Raw genomic sequence first — 7,694 nt, 5'->3', positions numbered from 1 at the left:
GAGAATTCAAGAGTTATTCTATACTCACTCTTCATTTTTCTTTTAAGCAATTGATGTGTGATTGTAGGTTCTTATTGGTATTCTATACTTCGATTATGACCTTCTTCTAAATCACTGTTTTTTTTCTTTGTATGTGCTTGTGTTTCAGGCTGTCACATATTGCCAAGGCCATAAGATGAGCAACTCAAATAGTATAGCGGCCAGATTTGACATTGGGATACCTCCAATAATAAGTTCAAGTTCAAAACATAAAGGAAATCCAGAAAATGTGCTAAAGCACCCTAATTTGGACACGAATCAGACGAAGCCTGATTCGTTTACTCTCCAAAATGTAAGAAAACGAGAATGTGGATAATCCATTTTGCATAAAACATCCACTGGTTGTTTTGGAAAATACACTTTGCGTAATTGGATCTATTTGTAATATAGCAATTTGTGTTTTTTTTTGTATTTGTACAACAGAAATCAAAATCTCCAGATGACACCTCTTTTAAAGTGAAGCTTGAAGCAGCAAAAAAAAGACTTCGGGAAGGATATCAAAAAGTAGAAAATGGTTTGTAGTCTTTCATTGGAATGCATTTTCTTTTATTTCAAATTTGTTCCTACATTATTATTATATTAAATTGTGAACTAGTGAATATTGGCTCAGGGAACTAATGTAATGATATTGTATTTTTGCAGCCAAGAAGCAGTGAAGGGTTCAAGAAATTCAATTACAAGACCTACCTAAACATGGCGCTCAACAGTTTCATGCTACGCCAGTGCCACGACATCATCGTCAGTGGCTGAATAAGCCCATATGGTGACATCATCGTCGGTGGCTGAATAAGCCCATATGGTGAAACCGCAGGTGTGCAAAGAACTGTGATGCTGAGAAGCCGCTGACCTTGTGCAAAGAATTGTGATGCTAGAGAAAGTAACCAACCAGCCTATGTGTTGGCTTCATTTCCATTTCCATTTTATAGTTTTTGGTTGATCCCGAATTCTTCATAGCTCAGAGATTAAGAGAACTCAGTTTTGTTTCCCTTCCTGGTCCATTTTGGGTCCGTTACGTAGCCTGAGATTATGGAACATCATAAAAACTGAATATCAACTAACTTTTTAATTAAAAATTTGGTGCCACATTTATATCCATGTTTTCATATGTGTACTTCGCTTGAGATTCAATTAGAAACCATGGTTGGAATCCAATGTTTTACTTTTATGGTTTGGTTGAAAAGATGGACCATTATGGAAGTTAAAATACCTGAAGTTTTAAATTTTAATAATGGTGTTTTTTTTTGTTTTTTTAAAGATACTATCCCACTTCATGCATTAAATGACTAATAACACAATCACATAAATTTTCACGGAAATGATGAGTTGAATTTGACTACAATATTACTCTATTTCACAATGCTACTCTAATCACTGAACTAACTCCTAGGTTGAAAAAACTAAATATGAAAAATGATAACTAACATCTACCTATTTCCAAGAAATCATAAAAATATTTTTGGATTGACATTGTGAATCTTTCCCGCCATTTTTCCCAAAAGAGAGGTGATAAGGAAGCCAGAAATCACAAGTTTTTATAGCTTAACATCTACTACAACAAAAGAAAGACACAAAATGCTTGGAAACAACAACAAAACAAAAATAAAAAAGAGGGACTAAAGCCTATGGGTTGGGCCCAAACCCAAGGGTTTTAGCCCTCTAGAACTAGCTTAGGTGCAACTCAATAACAAACTTCTCATTAGCAGAAATCAGTAGTCTCCTACACCACCTGAAAGTTAACAATAACAAGTTCAGGCCTTGGGCTCAATAACTACTCCTAGCTGAATCAAAAATTTGAATCCTAATGAGCCTTTCAACTCATTTATTTATATAAAAGGCTAGCTAATAGCATCTCCATTGAAAATAGAAGTGATCCCCTCCTTGATCTCAAAAATTTTGGATCTTTTCCTCCTTGAGCATATTTTCAACTCATTTATTTATATAAAAGGCTAGCTAATAGCATCTCCATTGAAAATAGAAGTGATCCCCTCCTTGATCTCAAAAATTGTGGATCTTTTCCTCCTTGAGTTAGCTTGTGAGTGAGGATTTGGTGATCTCAAGCTGAGTCAGAGAGCTAAGGAGGCAGACAAGCCTCCCTAGATTCCCTCCTAGCTATCTCCATCAAGTCCCTACATAGTAAATGCCTCAAAAATGCTTCTTTTCCCTACAATTCAATAGCATTAGGCCACATACTAGGACAAACACCTTTTACACTTCTTACTAAGCATATTATGACAAAAAATATGAATTAATGTGAGAAAAAGGATAGTTTTAAGGCTAGAGGATATCATAATGAACTTCAAGATATACCTATTGATGGGACTCATTAGCAGCCACAACACCAATATCAACAACCACCACATAACCATGTTTACCTTTTGGACCACACATTGTTGTATCCCCATATGCTTCTTTTGAGTATTTTGGGCCTTGTTTACCACGATGGAGTTGTATATTAGTGCTCCTTTGATAATCTTCGAAAACACAGGGCGCTCAATAGTTTCATGGTACACCAGTGCCACAACATAATTGTCAGTGGCTGAATAAGCCGATATGGTGAAACCGTAGGTGTGCAAAGAACTGTGATGTTGAGAATCCGTGGGTGTGCAAAGAATTGTGATGCTGAGAAGCTATTGGTGTGCAAAAAATTGTGATGCTAGAGAAAGTAACCAACCCTCCTATGTGTTGGCCTCATTTCCATTTCCATTTTATAGTTTTTGGTTGATCTTGACCTCCTATAAAATTAAATTAGTTAGAACTCTTAATAGCTTAGAGATTAAGAGAACTTAGTTTTTTTGTCCTTATCTAGCTTGAGATTATGGAACATCATAAAAGTAGGGAACCTGAAAAGTCCTTTGATAGTTTGAATATTAAACTAACTTTTTAATTGAAAATTTGGGGCCACATTGGAAGTCACATTTATGTCCATGTTTTGATATTTGGACTTCACTTGAGACTCAATTGGAAACCATGGTTGGAATCCAATGTTTTACTTTTATGGTTTGGTTGAAAAGATAGTCCATTATTGAAGTTAAAATACCTAAAGTGTTTAAAAGATAGAACATTATTTTTTAGTGTTTTAATATATATGTTTTTTTGTACAGCAAGGGTTGTATATAGTAGATGTGTAGGTGTTAGATGTTAAACATTAGAGGTAAATATTTTTTAAATTCAGTGTAATTTTGTTTTTAGTAATAAAATTACATAAAATAAAAACATAATATAGATATCACACTAACACATATATAGTACTTATAGATTAACATTCATTTTACCATATAAATCAAAATAATGATTTCTTAACCATATAAATTAATAATCATATACAAATTTAATATTTACAATATAACAAGATTCTTAATCATGATTATTCACCCCCATTTTAACATGGATATTATTAACTTCTCAATAGGGTTTCTTCCGATGGGCTTGGCTGCTTGTAAGATCTAGTGGAGGAATCTTCAAGTGATTGAGGAGTTAAGGTGATCCAATCTCCTAAAATCCCTCTTGCGTGTCTACTTTCAGTTCCTACACTTAAATTAGCCAAAAACTACTCCAAATACTACAGTTAATACGCATGAGGCCACATGACATAACATCTCACCTTTACCCTTCTCACTAAGGAAAATATAATAAAATATGTACAGAAATTTGAGAAAAGTTGATTTTGATAAGTTGGAGAGTGACATTAAGGTCCATATAATTTACCTATTGATGAGCCTCATCATCACCCCCTACTGAAAGTGTTGCTCATCCTATGAGCAACTTAGTCTATGTCCATGTCTTTCATTGCTCTTGTGGCCTTTCTGACATCCCACGCTTCTGTTGATGTAGTCTCCTCTTATGGATAAAATCCTGCATGCTTCTCTATTTACTCCCACTTCTTTCTTTCCTCTTCTTCCTTTATTCCTTCTAATATACCCAATAGCAATGGTGGACTAAGTTTCAAACCAATCCAGTTGATTTTGAGTCTCCGTAGTGCCTTCTTATACAATGGGGTCCTTTCTAGTGCATGTCTCATTCTTTAAGGGGAGTGATACTCCCTAATCCTTAGGTTGTATGGTAGGGTGCCCCATATCCTTTCCATGCTTGTTGGCTTTCATCCCCTAGCAACTCAAGGAGTCCTCAAAATGAGTGACTGCCTGCTCTTGTGTAGCTAGGTATCTTGGTGCAAGCTGGGGATCATTGGCGATGATGTTGTGGGTGCTAATGACAGCCATGGAATTGATATGTTCTGCTCTGATGTAAATGGGCTCTTTTTATTCTCTTTCCAAGACCCTCTTCACTTCCTTAGCCCTGGCCTCTTCATGACTCATCCATGATTCAAGGGTCATTAGTTATAAGTACCCGAGCTTTGCATTAGGGTCCCACACATTCAAGTCTATCAAGGCCAAGCTATGTAAGTAGAATTCATATATCTTGGCCTTATCCTCTAGGGTGCTTTGGTCACATAGTTCAATGAACTGCCTATAGTCTTGGAAAGGCATAGTCCCCCATTGTGCTAGTGTATTTATCTGAAATTGGAGCCATTGATCTCTGAGGTACAAGGCATATGAATTTGGTGGCATCCTGCACTAGAGTGCCTCCATAGAGAGGCTTGCCATAGTGGCCAATTTGCTCTCTTTTTCCTTTACCTACCTCCTCAGTGATGTGTTTTCAGCCTCTAGTTGAGATTTCATAATTCATTCCCTCTCTCTTATCCTACTCAACTCTCTGCCCATCTCCAATAGCTTCTCTTTCATATGGCCTACATCCTCTAAATTCTTTGATTTAGCAATTTGGATCCAGTGATGTGTACTTCTTTTCTCCATATCAAGCTCAAAGAAGAGAGGGATGGAAAAATTATGTGGTATTACTCTGCCTCCCTCAATGAATATGTAATAAGAGCTCAAATTGGGTTGTGGGCTAGGTTCTTGCAGCTTTTGGGATTCTCCCTTTGACTTCTTTAGAGTGTCTTCCTCCTCCTGTACCTGTGTTGCTGCTTCCTTTCCTTTCCTCTGTCCTTGATGAGTCTCATCATTAAGTAATTATATGGGCCTTAATTAGCCTTAATCCACCTCCTAACTTAGTCAAACCAACTATTCTCACAACTTACTGCATACTTTTGATTATATTTTGCTTATGGGTTAAGTTAGAGTTGGATATTTTACTTTGTGGTCTAATGTGAATATAATGCAGGAATAAAGGATAAAGGAAAAGGAAATGCAGGGATGAAAGGGTAAAAGTAAGGAACTATGGTAAAATACCTTGGTAAAAACTCTGATGGGATAAGAAAGAGGAATTATAGGAGATAAATCCTCCTAATTTACTGCCCATCCATTCGAATATACCTCCACCAGCTGAAAGTACACAACCAAATCAAGAGTATTACCAAGACAACCAAGTAAGTGGAAGTACAAGCAGCCTCCATACTTGAAGGCAACCGAGCTAGTGAGAGTGAAAGGACAAGTTACCATTAAGTTGGGAGCTGTACCTCCCTGATTTTGAAGGAATTCATTTAGTTGTATAAATAAGGAGGCATAGGACCTCAGTTTTTTTAGCTAGTTAGCCAGGGAGTTGATCAGATAGTCAGTCAGTCACCAATAGAAAATTGCAGACTTGTAAAAGTTTGATGTAATACAGTTTTTTAATAATGAGGATGAGTTTTGATTTGAGCCAGCACTGAGTTAACTCAGAGGGTTGAAGCTCTTGGGTTAGGGCCCAACCCTAGCAGCCAAAGCTCCTCTTTCTTGTATTGTTAAGTAGCTTAGCTTCATGATTTTTATTCATTTGTTTCAGTAGTTCATCACCATTACAACAGTAACATAGATGCATGTTTGATTGCTCATTTAGTTAAGTAGGTGCATGTTGATTCTAGTGGTTCAGCGTAGCTTTCTGATTTCCTTCTCATTAACTCAAGAAGTTTCTTGTTTCTTGTTCATTTGCTTGAATAGTTGTAGTCCATTACAGCAAGGTAGAACAAAGTAGTTGTATTTCAGTTGTTCCATCTATGCTTTCATTAAATCATTAGGTTGGAAAAGAAAAAGATCTACAAGGTTTCTCACAGGTGTCTCAGTCTCACCTCCTCACTTTGGGACCATGGTGTGATTAAGAAACCCCGCAGCAACCCCAAAAACACAAGGTTTTGGTTTTTATGGATTTTTGTCATTGAAACACAGTCACTGAGTTCGTCGTCACTCTACCCCTTTTCTGGTCATTAGTTCAATCTCTCTCTCTTCATTATTTGACCTCACTCGCCTCCCCATACCAGTTTGCTTCAGCATGAAATGCCTGAGCAGGGACTGTTGAATTCATGTTCAAATGGTCTTTGCCTGTAAATCGTCTTTTGCAAGCTAGATCGTCCAATCACAACTCCCTTTTTGCGTTTGACTTTTCCCTTTTTAAATCCCCACCATCGATCTTCCTTGATAGATCCAACGGTTGTCGCACACCCGCTCACCAACCTGTTCGGTCACATCTCCATCATAGATCTGCCTTGCTATATCCAACGGTCCTCGCACCATATCACATGGACTTCCGCCTGACCATTATCAGGCTGAGGGCACGCAATATGGGTGGTTCCCCATGCTACGTGTTGGCCGAGGAGGCTAATCATGTGAAATTCCTCAAAACCAGTTAAGAATTTGAGGGCACACGATATCCCGCTTATCGCCCTCCAAACCCGCTTGCCACTTTTTTCACGTTTCTTTTCACGCTCCAACCTTCACTGTCGATTTTCCCTACCAGATCTGACAGTTGTCGCTTCACTAGATACAATTTTCGCATGTTTTCTCTTACCTGCGATCTCTGCCATCCATCTACCGACTTCCGGCACGATATAATCCTAGCCGTCCATCCTGTTAGGCCACCATGTTTGCCCATCCGCCTACATACTCTCCTACGATCTGATCTTAGCTGTTCATCTACCCTTCACCCACCTGATCCAACGATCCTCATGCTCTCTTGCTCCCCCACGTCCTCCTTTCGCCATTTTGGCCTCTGACCATTCTCCCGCTTAGACACAGGCTTAGCCTTGTTCCATTTTTTACCCCTTAGCCTAGTTTTGATGCTTTTTGCTTCTGCAACTTACATAGCAACAATAGGTTAGTATTGATTTCTGATTCTGCTTAGCATAGTTGTGTAATTGGTTAGCTATGGTTTGGTGTGAGTTAGGCTTGCATGTTGCTTTCTTGATTGCTGCAGTAGAGTAGCCCTCCTTTAGAATAGACCTGCCTCCCTTCCATCAAGATCAAGCTTCTTCTGGCCCTATAGAAGTCTGGCTTGGAACCCCTAGGGTCTCTTGCCAGATGAGTAGTGACAACAGGTAGTACTTTCACTCCTACTTGTGTATATAGCACAGTCACCTCCAAGTTTGTATGAACCTCGGGTTGATAAGTAAATCTAGTAGCCCTAGGAGTTGCAACATTCTTACTACAATACCTAAGCTCATCACTTTTTGGCGCCATTGCCGGGGAGGTGTCAGAGTAGTAGTGATTACTATTCTTTTCTTCTATTTTCTAGTTTCCAAATTTCTTCCATTTGTTTATTTCTGCAAAAGTAATCTAGTTTCTTTCTATCATTTTGTCATTTATCTACTTTCATTTCCATTCTGCAAGTTAATCTAGTTTCCTTTCATTCAACAATTTCAATTCAGCAGGTAGTTTCCTTTATGTCAATAG

This window comes from Pinus tabuliformis, chromosome 8, assembly GCF_031772625.1.
Source record: "Pinus tabuliformis cultivar Carrire ecotype Pingquan chromosome 8, CPIR1, whole genome shotgun sequence".
Classification (NCBI taxonomy): Eukaryota; Viridiplantae; Streptophyta; class Pinopsida; order Pinales; family Pinaceae; genus Pinus; species Pinus tabuliformis.
The sequence above is the reverse complement of the archived record's forward strand: the minus strand, read 5'-3'. Positions refer to the sequence as shown.